Below are 17283 nucleotides of genomic sequence, written 5' to 3'. Positions count from 1 at the left end.
AAAAGTAAGTGTTGCCATAATATACTTCGACCTCTGCAAGGCGTTTCACTTGGTACTTCATGAGATTTTGATTAAAAAACTAGAATACAAAATTAACATGGCACACATTAAATGGTTTAAAAACTAGCTAACTGAAACATCTCAAAATGTTACCATAAATGGGAAATCATTATCAAGCAGAGGTGTTTCTAACTGGGTCCTACAGAGGTCAGTTCTTGGCCCTATGCATCTTACTGAAGACTTGGAAGAAAACATAAATCACTGAAAGTCTGCAAACAACACAAAAATTGGGGGAATGGTGAACAATGAAGAGAACAAGTCACTGATTCAGAGCGAGCTAGACTGGTAAACTGGGTGCAAGCAAAAAATATGTGTTTTAATGCAGCCAAGTGTAAATGTATGCATCTGGGAACAAAGAACATAAGAATGGCCATACTGGATCAGACCAAAGATCCATCCAGCCCAGTATCCTGTCTATCAACAGTGGCCAATGCCAGGTGCCCCAGAGGGAGTGAACCTAACAGGTAATGATCTAGTGATCTCTCTCCTACCATCCATCTCCACCCTCTGACAAACAGGATAGCGACACCATTCCTTACCCATCCTGGCTAATAGCTATTTATGGACTTAACTTTCATAAATTTATCCAATTCTCTTTTAAACCTTGTTATAGTCCTAGCCTTCACAACCTCCTCAGGCAAGGAGTTCCACAGGTTGACTGTGCACTGAGTGAAAAAGAACTTCCTTTTGTTTTAAACCTGCTACCCATTAATTTCATATGGTGGCCCCTAGTTCTTATATTATGGGAACGAGTAAATAACGTTTCCTTATTCATGTTCTCCACACCACTCATGATTTTGTATACCTCTATCATATCCCCCCATAGTCTCCTCTTTTCCAAGCTGAAAAGTCCTAGCCTCTAATCTCTCCTCAAATGGGACCCGTTCCAAACCCCTAATCATTGTAGTTGCCCTTTTCTGAACATTTTCTAATGCCAGTATATCTGTTTTGAGTTGACGGGACCACATCTGTATACAGTATTCAAGATGTGGGCGTAGCATGGATTGATATAAGGGCAATAAGATATTCTCCATCTTATTCTCTATCCCTTTTTTAATGATTCCTAACATCCCGTTTGCCTTTTTTGACTGCCGCTGCACACTGCGTGGACGTCTTCAGAGAACTATCCACGACGACTTCAAGATCTTTCTCCTGATTAGTTGTAGCTAAATTAGCCCCCCAACATGTTGTATGTATAGTTGGGGTTATTTTTTCCCCAATGTGCATTACTTTACATTTATTCACATTAATGTTTCATTTGCCATTTTGTTGCCCAATCTCTTAGTTTTGTGAGATCTTTTGAAGTTCTTCACTGTCTGCTTTGCTCTTAACTATCTTGAGCAGTTTAGTATCATCTGCAAACTTTGCCACCTCACCATTTACCCCTTTCTCCAGATCATTTATGAATAAGTTGAATAGGATTGGTCCTAGGACCGACCCTTGGGGAACACCACTAATTACCCCTCTCCATTCTGAAAATTTACCTTTTATTCCTATCCTTTGTTCCTTATCTTTTAACCAGTTCTCAGTCCATGAAAGGATCTTCCCTCTTATCCCATGACAACTTAATTTAGCTAAGAGCCTTTGGTGAGGGACCTTGCAAAGGCTTTCTGGAAATCTAAGTACACTATGTCCACCGGATCCTCCTTGTCCACATGTTTGTTGACCCCCTCAAAGAACTCTAATAGATTAGTTAAGACATGATCTCCCTTTACAGAAACCATGTTGACTTTTGCACAACAATGTATGTTCTTCTACATGTCTGACAATTTTATTCTTTACTATTGTTTCAACTAATTCGCCTGGTATTGACATTAGCCTTACTAGTCTAATTGCCAGGATCACCTCTAGAGCCCTTCTTAAATATTGGCGTTACATTAGCTATCTTCCAGACTTTGGGTACAGTAGCTGATTTAAAGGACAGGTTACAAACCATAGTTAATAGTTCCGCAATTTCACATTTGAGTTCTTTCAGAACTCTTGGGTGAATGCTATCTGGTCCCGGTGACTTGTTACTATTAAGTTTCTCAATTAATTCCAAAACCTCCTCTAGTGACACTTCAATCTGTGACAATTCCTCAGATTTGTTACCTACAAAAGACGGCTCAGGTTTGGGAATCTCCCTAACATCCTCATGTGAAGACTAAAGCAAAGAATTCATTTAGTTTCTCTGTGATGACTTTATCATCTTGAAGTGCTCCTTTCATATCTCGATCGTCCAGGCACCCCACTGGTTGTTTAGCAGGCTTCCTGCTTCTGATATACTTAAAAAACATTTTGTTATTACCTTTTGAGGTTTTAGCTAGCAGTTCTTCAAACTCCTTTTTGGCTTTTCTTATTACATTTTTTCATTTAATTTGGCAGTGTTTATACTCCTTTCTATTTACTTCACTAGGATTTGACTTCCACTTTTTAAAAGATGCCTTTTTATCTCTCACTGCTTCCTTTACATCGTTATTAAGCCAAGTGGCTCTTTTTTAGTTCTTTTACTGGTTTTTTAAATTTGGGGTATACATTTAAGTTGAGCCTCTATTATGGTGTCTTTGAAAAGTGTCCATGCAGCTTGCAGGGATTTCACTCTAGTCACTGTACCTTTTAATTTCTGTTTAACTAACCTCCTCATTTTTGCATAGTTCCCCTTTCTGAAATTAAATGCCACAGTGTTGGGCTGTTGAGGCGTTCTTCCCACCACATGAGGCCATACATACATGATGGGGGACTCTATTCTGGCAAGCACTGACACTGGAAAAGATTCGGTGGTTGTGGTGGATAAACAGCTGAACATGAGCTCCTACTATGACCAAAAGGGCTATTGCAATCCCTGGATTCAGAAACAGGGGAACCGTAAGTAGGAGCAGAGAGGTTATTTTACCTCTGTATTTGGCACTGGTGCTGGAATACCACATCCAGTTCTGGCGCCTACAATTCAAGCCAGATGTTGATAAGTTGGAGAGGGTTCAGAGAGGAGCCACGAGAACGATTAAAGGATCAGAAAACATGATAATGAGACTCAAGGACCACAATTTGTTTTATCTTAACAAAGAGAAGTTTAAGGGGTGACTTGATTACAGTCTATAATTACCTACATGGGGAATAAATATTTGATAATGGCTCTTCAATCTAACAGAGAAAAGGTATAACATGAACCAAAGGCTGACCGTTGAAGCTAAATACATTTACACCTTATTTCCAGACTGAATTTAACAATGAATAATTAGCCATCGGAATAATTTACTGTGGCAGATTCTCCGTCATTAACAATTTTAAATCAAGATTCCATATTTTTTCTAAAAAATGTACTCTAGGAATTATTTGGGGGAAGTTCTATGCCCTGTGCTATACAGGTCAGACTGGCTAACAACAGCGGTCACTTCTGGGCTTAGAATCTATCAATCTATGAAGAGGGTTTCCAAATTGTCTTTGAAGTTTCTAGGCACAGTAAACTTTCCACATCCTCCCTTGGAGCTCACCATTCCCTGCCAGTCATTAATTCGCTCCTCAGTCAAGAGATGACAGAGCAGATCCAGGACACAAATGGATGGTTATTCCAAGTCTCAGGAGGGAAACTTCTCTCCTCCCCTTATTTCCATTGAAGAAACTCAAGCAAATAACATCTTCCAATGCCACCACAGCATGAAATAATGCTAGGAGCATCACTACTATTGTTCTGGTGTCCCAGGCCTCCCGCACTACTCATGCACGCTCTTTAAAGCATTTTTTGGGAGGGGATAGGGTGGGTTAATAAATTTAAAACACTTGTCTTTGTTAGGATGGACAGGAACCTTGGAATAGAGCAACTACAAAGTGAAGAATTTCAGTCCAGAACCTCAGAAGCAGAAGGAAGGAAGAGGACATGTGGAAATCTGCAGGCACTTTGGCAGAAGGTTCAAGCTTCTGAAAGACATGCTGGAGCAGGAATGGCAATCCCAGGCTGAAGCTGAGAGAATGCTGCAGCGGGTGGCCAAGTATATTGCCCATGACTGTGCCATGAGTCAGCAGAACTGTCAGCAGCAGCATGAGGTGCGCCAGCAGCTTGTGTGCATGCTGGGCATCATGGTCAGCAAGTACAAGAACAACATGCCATCTGCATAACCTGCTGTTATGAACTCCCCTTCAGGCTACCATGGCCTGCAGCCGGTTACCTCTGGGTGAGGCAGTTAACCAGTCCCTAGATGGAAATGACCATCAACAGCTTTACCCAATACACTCCACCTCTTGCAGGCACAATGGAGTGATGATAGGTACCCTAACCATATACACTTCCCATACATGTGATACTGTGCTGTACACCTTGTGCATCTACCACATTTATGTGCAGAGCACCTTGTTAAGACAGCTGGACTGCTAATATTATTCACTTTGATCACATTCCCTTTATTCAATCCCTTTGAAAGAGTACTTGGACAGCAACAGAGAGGGAGAGGAACACAACAAATACTTTATTGCACAATCATCTTCACAATACATGCACAGGTTGTTTTCCTATAGAGGTACACCGAGCAGATTACAGCTCAATATCTATCTCATTTTCCCATTCCTCCCTCCAAGCCTACATCTAACATCAGTTAGATCACACTCTGGCCACTTGCAAGAAGTCTGTAAAGAAGTACAATCATGTCCTCAGACTGGGCCAAAGTATCCCCCCCCAAAGCACAACATGCCCTATTGACATGAATGGCATTATAGATGCCACTGAAGTCCAATCAGTTCTGTAGGCAACACCATCTGGCATTCAGTCAGCCACAATCATCCTGCACAGGGTGTGACTGAACCTTCTTCTGCCAGGCGCTCTCATGTCAAGGTACAGTTTAATGAGCCAAGGCAGTAGAGAGTAGGCTGGGTCTCAAAAAACAGCAGGCACGGACACCCCACTGGCATCCATTTTAATCGTAAATTCCAGTTTGTCCCAATTCAAAAAGGTCTGATCTTCAGAATACCCTGGTATACCCAAAATACCATGACACTTTGCCATGAATCCCACAAAATTATACTGAATATCCCTCCACCAAGGCCTGCAAAACAATGGAGTAGTACCCTTTGCAGTTGACAATCATAGGCACCCTTGTGGGCAGGGGAAGGAGAGGAGAGTGGGGGGAGGGAGGGCAAATAATGGGCATGTGTGCCATCAATGGCTCCAGCACAAGTCAGAAAGCCCATGCATTCAAAGCCTGCTACTGTATGTCAAGGATATTAGTAATCTTATCTACCCATCGGTGAACCATAGTTATTTCTATCACCACAACACCGACTGTTTCCTTGCCAATACCAAAGTTATTAGTCATTGACCTGTAACTGTCTGAGGTAGACAACTTCCAGATGGCAAAAGCTTCTGAACTGAACTGTATGTCCTAGCACCAAATGGCTGGGAAAAGCTCATTGCAGTTCCAAGAAGGTACCTGTCCTCATGTGGAAATTCTGGGGCCACTCCTGTTCTTAGTCCAAAACTACCAGTCTGAATAGGGCAGAGATCCACAAAATGTGGAGCATGGAGGAACGTTCAGAGGGGGCAGCGGGGCCTGGGCCAGCCCCCACAAGGGGCGGAGAGTGCCACTCCACCCCCAGCTGGGACCCCACTCCTGGCCCTGTTCCCACCTAGGGCCCTGCCATGGGCCCCACCTCCAGGGGGCTGCAGCCCCAGCCTCAGCCCCCTTGCCCCTGTCCATGTCCCCCCAACCCCACCCAGAGCCACAGTCCTACGCCCAGCTCCAGGGGGAGGGGCGTGACCCTAAAAAGTTTGGGAACCACTGGAAGAAGGACATGGCACAGCTCTAAAAGCCTGCAATACTTGCTCCATTGTGTCTGCAAGCCACTTGCATGATCTCCTGAGGAAATTATGTTGCCACCTTCTCAGCATGACAAGCTGCTTCTTAGTGGCCCTCTACCATATCTCATAACCTTTACTCAGTTTCCCAGTCCAAAATGTCAGCGGTATTAATGTCAGCATTTCATAAACATCATTATTTAGAATGGCATCCATGGCTTCCAACCAGAATGCAGACCACAAGCAACTCTAATAAATTGCCAGGCAAATACCGTGTCCACCCATGTGCCCAGAATGAACAAAAAAGTTCCCCCTAAATACAACACAGAAGTCTGGAAGGAGCAGCCTGGAACAGTGCAATGTTTCAAATCCAAGGGATATGGTCCCAGGAGGCAAGCATCTCCACTCAAGTCAGTACTGGGACAGTGTGCATTCAGTAACTCCAAGATGGCTTGAGTTACCCTTTGCAATGTGGCTGCGCTTACTCAAACTAGAGGTACTCCACTCAAGCTAGTCGAGTATACAAACTCAAGCTAACAATGTAATGAAGTCAATCCCTATATCCCATTAATAAAAATCCAATCCATCCAGTCTCCTGTTCTTGCTTTCTTTGTCAACAGAAATCATTAGGGGTGAGGCAGCTTTTTAAATAGCTGAAAATGAAAATGTGGCACAATCACATGAAATGATTTTGAAATGTATATGGCCCAAGAGCTATTTGAGTATTGTATGTGCTCACAGCTGAGCCAGGCAAGAGATACATGACAATGTTGTCAAAGAATGACTCGTAACTTCTAGATACGAGGAAGAGCAGGTCGAAGACGACAGTTGCAAGGTAGAAAAGTAAAAAATTAAATACCATAAAGAATATAGAAAAATTTTACTTTACACAACTTTAAGTTTAGCGGTCCCTTAAATTATAAGTTATAACTGTCTGAAATATTTTACCCACTGAAGCCACAACAGAAAAATACTAGATAAGATTAGAGAAAAAACTATTTTTCAGTTTCTTTACGTTGTGCATTTAATATTACTTCCACTGTTTTCCATGCACACTCTCAAGGAGTTCCCCATTTATGTGGGTCCTTTCAATAGGCAAGCAGAGGAGAGAAAACATTTTAAAAAACAAGAAAATGCAACTGATAGAAGACTCAGCTGAAAACATTGTTTCTACTTTTTTTTAAAAAAGCATACATCCACAGACAAAACATATTACAAATGATTGTTTGGTTGCCCTAACTATTCACAACTCTGCCCTATAATGATACCATGAAGGGGGGGAAATATGCAGCAATCTAATCTGCAGCAATCTAATCTGCAATCTTTAAAAATCAGTTTGAGACCACGAAATTGATATACATAAATCACAATTGCAGATTTAGTTCTGCCAATTTGTGTGTAAACACCACCTGAGCTGGGATCACTGGGGGAAAGCAACCAAAAAAAGTCTGATTCAGGGTGCTATATTTCTTAAAGGATCCATTTTTTAAAAAGTAACTGCAACTTACACAGGTTTACTTCTACATTCTGAGAAAACTCATTCTATATTCAAAGAGTAGGTTGCTGCAATTTTGGGGAGCAAACTATTTTTCACATAAAGTGACTGAACCCCTACTTTGAGTGCAAAATTCAACGGAACCTTTACTACAGAGCTGAGAGCACGCCTCCGTAATATTAATTACATTTTCAGTTGATAAACTGAAAGTAAACATTTTTGAAATATTTACACTCATTCTTTATACAAAAAATAAGCAAAACATAAGGCACGTGTTGTATGTACTTGCTCTATATATTTCAGTCACTGCCAAATACTGTGGTGTCAAAGTGTCTATCTGGATGTGGACAGAGAGGAAAAATTACTTTACTTTGACAAATCCAGATTTGATACATGGGGTTGTGTGTCATTTATGCATTCCAGGAAAGAACAGGAACTTATAATACCTAAAGGAAAAATAAGTTTCGCAACATTATAAAAAGTAACCAGTAAGGTGGAACAAAAAACAAAACAAAAAAGAAGCAGCCCTCAAGTCAGATACACAACTTGATCTGTAACACAGATTACAAAAAGTTGGCCTTACTACACTGGTTGCTTTTTCATTACTAATGTTGTTACTGTAGTAGTATAACCCAGACTGTTTTTCAGTTTTTGCCTGCTAGTTAATGCATCCACGCCAACTAGAAAATATCACCAAGTCACAAAAAGATAGCCACCACTCACTTGCATAATCTACTCCTGGGGGAATTCAGTGCCAAAAAATTTAAAATTCTGAAACAAAAAATTAAAAATTCTGCACACTTAAAATTCTGCAAAAAAAAATTTATTTGTCAAAACAACGCGAGTTTCAATTACTGTTGGTCATTTATTTCAAAATACCTGTCAGCAAGTATGTCTGTAACAATACAGAAAACAAAAAGAGATTCAGGAAAATGTTTTTTGACGAATAGATTCCTTACTAGGCATAATACAGAACTCTGAGTAATAATTCATTTAAACTATAACACAGAATCATATTTCCCACGCCCCTCAGAAGCAGTAAAAAGGCTTCAGGAAGTCAGGGGTAACAGACGAGCTGAGGGAGAGGGAAGTAAATTGCTGGGAAGGAGCCTGGGTGTGAACTTGGAAGGTTGTTGGGTATGGGTGGGAAAAGTAAGGAACAGGTTGGGTTGCTGGTTTTGTTTTTTGGTTTTGGGGCGGGGGGGGGGGGGGGGAAGAGAAGCGATTGTTAGGGAGTTCCTCCCATGCAGACCCTGGCTGACCCCTAGCCTCTCCCATTTAGTCAGGCACATCTGCCCGCCCCTATGTGTTCCTTCACCCTCATGTGTCCTTGCACCCCCCTGTCCGCGTGTCCCTCCACTCCCCCCACCTCATATGGCCCTGCACCCCCTCCTCCATCCCCATGTGCCTGTGTACCCCCTTCCCCATCCCGATGTGGCTCTTTGACCCCACCCAGCCACTCCCCGGTCCCTGTACCCCCTGCCCCTGTGCCCATGTGTCTCTATGTCCCCACCCAGCCACCCCATCCCTATGCAGCTCTGCATCCCCTCCCCCATCACCATGTGGCCTTGCACTCCCTCCCCCCGTGGCCCTGTGCCTCCACTCTCATTCAGCCCCTGCCCCACCCTGTCCCCCTCCACTAGCTCTTATGAGCCTGTCTGACCACCCAGCACCCTAAGCTATTGGTCTCCCCATAGCCCATCTCCTGACCTTGCTCGCTGTGAAGAAGGCAGGCTCTTTCTCTTCCCTTGCTGGGGGGGGGGGAGAGGGAGCTGCTGCTTTGTTCAATTGCCACAGTGCCCTCTGGTGGGCAAAAGGCAGAACGGCAGCAACATTTTGGCAGAAGCTTTTTTCTGCATAAAAACTAAAAATATGCAGGGCTCATTAATTATGCACACACACAGTGGCACAGAATTCCCCCAGGAGCAATAATCTAAGAAAATGTGTGTTCTAAAAAACTGAGAGAAGGTCTCTTGAAATGTGTGCAAGGAACCTGGACTGATGTAGACAAGCTATAAAAGCCAGTCTGCACTAGCAAAATGACTTGTATCCTGACGAGACAGCAGTGATGGGGGGTGGGGAGGGAGAACCAAGAAAAATGTCCTGTCCATCCAAATGCCCATTCTTCTATTTCTTCTTAGGCACAACCACCCCGGGTAGATCCAAGCAGTATTCAGATCCTCCAGAAAACTCTGCTGCTCTACTCAAAAGAGGTCAAATCTTGTCTCTGTTCCCAAAGGATTAAAGAATGACCACTCTAGATTGAGGACACCCTGAAAAGAGAACTCTGATCTGGTCTCTGAGTCCCTGCCATGGCCTCCTTCATGAATAAACCATTAGCCTATGGCTCATTTCTCACTGACACTTTGGTGTAAATGCCACAAAGGCATGCACCCTTTTAAAGAACCCCCTTCAGCCAGAAATTTGAGATATGTTTTGCAACGGGCAAAACACCTGTTTGGCAATAGGCACTTTAGTGGGGCCAGATATAAAGAAGGAGGAACCTCAAATTCTGTTCTCAGAACTCACCATTACAGAAGTTATAGCCAAGACCAATAGAGGGGGGGTGTCATAAATATAAAGGAAAGGGTAACCACCTTTCTGTATACAGAACTATAAAATCCCTCCTGGCCAGAGGCAAAACCCTTTCACCTGTAAAGGGTTAAGAAGCTAAGGTAACCTCGCTGGCACCTGACCCAAAATAACCAATGAGAGGACAAGAGACTTTCAAATCTGGAGGGGGGGAACAAAGGTGTCTGTCTGTCTGTGTGATGCTTTTGCCAGGAACAGATCAGGAATGCAGCCTTACAACTCCTGTAAACTTAGTAAGTAATCTAGCTAGAAAATGCGTTAGATTTTCTTTTGTTTAATGGCTGGTAAAATAAGCTGTGCTGGAGGAAATGTGTATTCCTGTTTTTGTGTCTTTTTGTAACTTAAGGTTTTGCCTAGAGGGATTCTCGATGTTTTGAATCTGATTACCCTGTAAGGTATTTACCATCCTGATTTTACAAAGGTGATTCTTTTACTTTTTCCTTAATTAAAATTCTCTTTTAAGAACCTGATTGCTTTTTCCTTGTTCTTAAGATCCAAGGGTTTGGGTCGGTATTCACCTGTACCAATTGGTGAGGATTATCATCAAGCCTTCCCCCAGGAAAAGGGGAGTAGGGCTTGGGGGGGGATATTTTGGGGGAAGACGTCGCAAGTGGTCTCTTTCCCTGTTCTTTGTTTATAACGCTTGGTGGTGGCAGCATACTGTTCAAGGACAAGGCAAAGTTTGTACCTTGGGGGAGTTTTTAACCTAAGCTAGTAAGAATAAGCTTAGGGGGTCTTTCATGCAGGTCCCCACATCTGTACCCTAGAGTTCAAGTGGGGAAGGAACCTTGACAGGGGGAAAAGGACACTAACAGTTATTAAGGTTAATGTAGGAAAAAACTGTATACCATAACCTCCAAAGTTGGCAAACAGACAGTAACTGAGGGACAGTCAGAGGTTGGGTTTTTCATACCCTCCCCATTCCAGAACACTGGATCAGAAACCTTATCTACCCTGAGTTCTTTTCCTAGTCTCCCACTGTTGCTATAGCTCCATCAGGGTTAGCAATGGTGGAAGAACTACTGAAGATCAGTTACTGGCATTTTTACTGTTATGAACAGGTCTAGATGACAGCGACCTATTACAATCGTGGGAGGTTATGAAAAAGCACAATGTAGACTCAACCTAAGGGATATTATGCATGAATGTCCACCAACGGTTTTTCCATTCTAAATGATTCTACAGTTCACGTTAGACACAAGACTCCTACAGTGAGGATCTGAAGAAGGTAATGTCATGAAGGAAAACTTTCAGCTACTATCCAGTTAGATGGAAGTTCATTTTATATGGATACATAGAGAAAACAACTATATTAAGTGCAAACGTTATTCTTTGGGCAACCTTTAAGAATTTTGTTGCATACTTGCACTGTGGAGAAATGCACATAAGTCATTCTAAAACTCTGTTCATGATGTATTAATAGAAGTTATGAGAGTTGGCACAGCATAAATTACTTTTTTTAAAAAATCAACAATGATGTCTGCAGAGTATGAACTCAGAACAGATATCAATGATACTTTCTGCATCTGTACATACGCTCTCTCCCAATTACCAGCATTTGTTTCAGACTTCACATCATATTTAATAAAATCTTAAAAGTTAAAAAAAAACCTCCAAATATCTGCAGAATCAGTATTAATCTACAAACTATAAAGAAACTATTTGTATGCTGCCCAACTTCAAGACAAAATGTGAAGCTAATGCTTAGCCAATTTCACACAAAGCCCATTTTGAAGCATCAGCACTCTGTTTAAGTTCTTTCAGGTAGTTCTACATACAACTAAGATCCTAGCAAACATAAAAAACTCCACAGGTTTGTAAAGAAAGTTGTTCTCCTACATATGACTGACTGACTATCAGTACTCACAAAAAAGCCACTAAATTTTTAAAACAATTACTTTGGCAATATGTAAATTACATACCTTGTATTTTAGGCTTAATAGTTCACATGTGTCATTGTGCTAAAACTTAAATGAATCTGACCTAAAATAGTTACTTAGCAAGCAATCCTTCATATCTTGCCACCTTAAAATATATAATTTAAAACATCAAAGATTATTACTTTTCCAAGTTATGCTTAGTCATATAAGTCCAATAAAGATCATAAATATGCAGAAAGAAAAGTGTTTTCAATATGTGTGGCCTATAAGTGTTGCTGGAATTAACACAGCTATTCTTAATCTCATATTAACATTCAAATTATTCCAAGACCCTTATTCTGATACTACACACACCTTTTACGAGTGGGAGCTGATATATATATATAAGCAGAGGAGAGTCCCCATAGTATTGAGAAAGCTAAACACTTCCACGAAGTGGAAATTAAAGATTTTTGAAAAAGATGAATCTAGACCCTTACCAGTATTTTGTATTTAGTTATACCTAAATTTAAGTAACATTAAGTTTAGGTTAAAGCCAGTCTGATTTGTGAAATGGGTAAAATTAAATATGGTGTCAGTTTAAGGGTTTACTGACAAGCACTGGGATTTATTGTTTGGTAGCATTTCAAAGGAGAACACATTCAGTTAACATTCATCTATTTAAAAATAGTTAGTACTTTAATATAACTTTAATCAATAGTTTGAAGAAATCAAATTTGCAAAATTATTCCGTTTCCTCTGCAAGAATGTCACATATCACAGCTGTTATAACAGCAAATAAATTAAAAGAACCATTCCAGACTTCCATTTTGATCCTTAACTTACTGCCTTTGGCTGAAATTTCTCATCTTTAGTCTCTTTCACTGATGTTTTCTGGGTCTTTTTGTTTGTTTTTGTTTTGTGGGTTGGTTTGTTTGGGGAGAATGAAGGAGACAGTTGACACTAGCAACAACAAAAAACAGTTTCTTGTGCTCTGAGAAATCAAATCCATTTTTCTGTTAAAAATAGACTACTGTGCTACCAGTGTCACTAATCACACTATGGGTTAGTTTCCAAATTATAAATTTGGCAGTTTCTAATGAAGATGTGAAAAAAAAAAATCTGTGCACAAATTAAAAAACAGATAAGCAAGTGGATGTGATGCAGTTTCAGACAATATTTTCATTACTGCTCCCAAGCATCAACTCAGTTTTCTAGGGATAAGAAGTGAAAGAATGGCTACGACACTGAACTGTTTTGTAGTGTGTATTACCCCACTGTGTAGACAGAGTGTGATTTCTAAAGCCCACTAACATGTTGTACATTAACTGATCCAAGACCCTGCTGATGTACCCTAAATGTTTCCCAGCATGCTTTGACATACTATGTTAAAAGAAAGTGGGGAACTTTTAGTGTACGTGAGCAGGGTCTACTAGACCAGTTAATATGCAACATGGTGTGATTTCTCAAATGCACTTCCATTGCCACTCTATGTAGATAAGCCCTAAGACTCACGGTCCTGCTTTGAGCAGGATGTTGGACTAGATGACCTCTCTTCCAACCCTAATCTTCTTTGATACTATATCTGGGTTCAATTCCTAGCACTGACACAGGCTTCCTGTGTGATTATGGGTGCACTCTCTATGCCTCAGTTCCCTGTCTGTAAAATGGGGGTAACAATATTCCACTTCTACCACTTTTTGTTCCCCTAACCAATTTAGATGGTAAATTCTTTGGGGGCAGGGACTGCCTCTTGCTCTGTGCTTGTCCAGTTCCTCACACAATGGGGCCCTCCAACCACCACCACAATACATATAAAGATAAACAAAAGCAATTGTCTGGAAAACGCACATTCATATACTGATCTCTCTAAACAGAGAGAATGTATCCAGATCCCTAAACTTAAGACTACCACTAGATGTCAGATATATCAATTAAAACAATGAGCCCCAGATTTCCTACTTCTCGTGAAGGATGTCCTGCTGGCATTGAGAAGATCAACAGAGCTCAACGTCATTGTAGCAAAGCATGCTGAACACACAAAATATAATATATTACTAGCATAAGTGGTGTAACTCACCACTGACAATAGCTGTGAATTGGCTGCACAAGATAGTGAACTATGTTCACTCTGTCCATACCAGTGGTGCTACCATTTTCAAAAACTTGAAGGCACTATATTGTGAAATACGGATTAATGTAGCCTGTTAAAAAAAACAAACAAAAATGAAGTACTAGGCAATCTGTTTTAGCATACAGCATGGTAGTACGTAGACACCACACAGAGACACTACTGCAAGAGCAGAATACTAGCCAGAACTACAAAAACATTTCTTGCCCACCCCTTCCCACAAGCAGGAGAGGGAGATTTGGGAAAGCATACTGTAGGAGGATTCAGAACCAACACAGAGATCTGACTGTATGCACTACACAACTTTTTTTTAAATCCCTACCAATAAGCTCAGGGAATCAGGGCACTCACTATCCTACACCCATTAACTTAAATTAGAGCAAGATCAGGCTCTCAGAGCAGAAGCCCTAAACTTAAAAGGGAAGATTTTCAAAGACACAGACAACAGTTAGGTACCAACTCTCACTGACTGTCAATGGGAATTAGGTGCCTAACTACTATTAGTTCCTTTTAAAGTCTCCTCAGAAGAGTCTATTCTACTGAGGTACTTATACTGCCCTCCTAAACACAGCATGAGTGTCATCCAGAAGTGTATTAAGCAACATGACTAGCACCTGTCGCATGTAGTTCTTCCTTCTTTCTCCCCGCAATGGAAAATTGTGTGAGGATTATGTATTATTTAATATATTAAACACTATGCTTACATGTATCATGTGTTTATATTAATAAAGGCAAGGTTGAGCAAGAGTGCTTTGCACTTGGAGCAGAAGGTGGTGAAGTTTGCGGTTGGTCTCAGATGCTGAATGATTTCATTCTACAGTTCTGGAACCACCCTCGAGGAAAGCCACATGTCCTGCACAGAAAAGTCTTAACTTGAGGTAGACAATCCTATTGTGCCGGAGAAGCAGGGCTGTTGACAGCAGTTGTTATCCATAGTATCTTATGCATGTGCTTCACAGCTTGCAGGATCACAAAATTGTTTAAAAAAAAAAATCAGAGGAATCACAATGCAATAATATTTGGAAGCTAACCTTATGCAACATACATGAACAAGAAAAATGTAATCAAAAGGCAATATTATTAAATCAACTAATAATTTTTCAGTGCAGAACTGAAATACTTACACAGCACTTCTACCCAGGAATCTTATGCTATGTCCAACATTGTTGTAGTTAAGCATTAGCCCCATTTCACAGATGGAGAAAGTGATGCACGGAGAGTATGTCTATACTACAGTGGGATCAAGCTGCTCAGAGCAGTAGACAAACTGGCACTAATGGGGCTTGAGATACCATGCTAAAAATAGCAGCGTGGATGTTCCCGCTCCAGTGGTAGCTTGGGCTCTCAAGCCCACCTGACTCCAGGAGTCTGGATACTCAGGTAGCTAATCTAAGGGCAAGTCTACACTACAGCACTACACTGACCCAGCTGCACGGATGCAACTGCTTAGCTGCAGCACATCTGGTGAAGACTAGCTATACCAACAAGACAGCGCTCTCCCGTCAGCATAATTACTCCATCTCCGCAGAGGCAGAAGCTATGTCGGCGGGAGAGCATCTCCCACCTACATAGCGATGGTGTGGACAGCGCTTCAGTCGATGTAACTTGCATCACTTGGGGGGCAGGACGTAAGTGACGTAAAGTGAGTGACGTAAATTACATTGACTTACACTGCAGAATAGACCAGCCACAAGTCTCAGTTGGAACCAGCCCCACATCCACACTGCTATTTTTAGAAATTAATATTCAACTTTTTTTTTAAAAAAATCACAACTTCTGTGAAAGTTTTTAAACTACTTTTGTTACAAGTAACACCTACTACCACTACTGTATGTGAAAAATGAGAGGAAAAAGTATTCCTCTATTTTTTCAGTTTATTTTGTGCATTTGATACGCTGGGTATATTGAGCTCACAGCTCTCCTGCATGGTCAATTTGTCTCCCAAATTTTTGAATAGATCTTTCACACAGCAAGGCACGAAGAGAAAAGTATTTTTCAAAAGGGAAATGCAACTGCAAAACCACAAAAGCTGACAGCAGGAATATTCAAACTGGTTTTAAACTGCCTAGAATTCAAGACATCAGTGTGTCTTTAAGGGACCAATTAGATTCCTGTTAAGTATTACCACTAACTTCAAAGGGACCTAAGTAAATAAGCCAAAGACATATAATAAGCTGGTGGCAGAGAGCGAAATCAGAAGCCAAACGAGCCTTTTGTACTCTCACCACTAAACCACACTTCCTCCCACACAAAAAAGAAACAAACAGATTTCTAAAAACCAGCTGCTCCGATAAACCCACAGGTCGCTTTTGAGAAATCCGGAGGGGCAGTTTGCGGACATCTCAAATGCGCATTTTAGGAAATAAAACCTGTTTTTAAAACTCACAAATAACGAGCGTGAAGGGAGCCAGCGGGCAACGGGCAGCACCTTCGGGGGCGCAGATTCACGAGCCCCGGCCGCAGTGAGGGGCACCCGGCACGGCAGCGGCTGGGGAGGCGTTCAGGGCGCGAGAGAGTGGCCGGGATCGGGGTTGACACTATTCTCCACCCGCACCACACACACACACACCCCCTCCAGTCCTTGCGGGGGGGGCGCCGGCTCGGGTCTCCCGGGCGAAGGCGAAGCGTGGGGCCGGGGTCCTCCTTTCCCTCAGCCGGAGCCTAGGATCCAGCTCCGCTCCCCCCACAGCCCTCGCCCCTCCGCGGGCCGGGCACCAGCAGCAGCGGGGGAGGGGGAGAAGGGGGGGGGGAGAGCGCCCCTCACAGCCCCACCCGCTCCGGGAGGGAGGGGCGCGGGTCCGGCAGGAGGCCGGGAGCCGGCAAGGGGATGAGGGGGATTATCTCCCCGGGCTGGCGGGGCGGGCCGGAGCGAACCCACCACCCCTGGCGGAGTCTCCCTCGGCGGCAGCTGGTCGCTCACTGGGGAGGGGAAGGGAAGGGGGGCCGCTCCGGACAAACCCCCAGTACCCGCCGCGAAGGATGCGCGTTCTGGGTCGCCGTACCCCCGGCCGCGGCGCGCGCCACCCGCACTCACCTCGCGCCGGGCCCCCACCCGCCTCTGTAGGCAACCGCCGTGCGAAGGACTTCTCTTGTCTTGCCCCGTGTCCGAGACCCCCACCACTGGCGGCCCGCCCCAAGACACGCCCACTCACCCCCAAGCCGAGGGGGCGGGGCAAGGTCCACCAATGGGACTCAGGATTCGCACGTACACAAAATGATTGGCGTGCGCCGTGACCAATGGGGAAGCCGGAGACTGCGGTTGGGGGGAGAGAGAGGCTGCCTGTCACTCAAATGGCCCCAGCGGGGAGCCCTGAGTGACCTGCCCAGGGAGTGGACCCTGCGGGAACGGCGAGGAGGACTCCTGGTGCACAGAAGCGGGCGCCCC

At 42.9% G+C, this 17283-nt stretch overlaps 1 protein-coding gene across 3 annotated transcripts in view; it reads right to left on the bottom strand.

The window, feature by feature from the left end:
• The window catches only part of WASF3 (WASP family member 3), a 142526-nt gene extending 125504 nt beyond the window's left edge, over nt 1-17022 (bottom strand). For 2 of the 3 annotated variants that reach the window (XM_084610211.1, XM_084610213.1), the window contains exon 1: nt 16933-17022. The gene's annotated coding sequence lies outside the window, so the exon portion shown is untranslated. The remainder of the gene's footprint in view (nt 1-16932) is intronic. The other variant, XM_084610212.1, reaches the window with a different exon arrangement.
• Between the last annotated feature and the right edge of the window lie 261 nt (nt 17023-17283).

Source organism: Lepidochelys olivacea (genome assembly GCF_965140295.1).
Source record: "Lepidochelys olivacea isolate rLepOli2 genome assembly, chromosome: 1".
NCBI lineage: Eukaryota > Metazoa > Chordata > Testudines > Cheloniidae > Lepidochelys > Lepidochelys olivacea.
The sequence above is the reverse complement of the archived record's forward strand: the minus strand, read 5'-3'. Positions and strand labels throughout refer to the sequence as shown.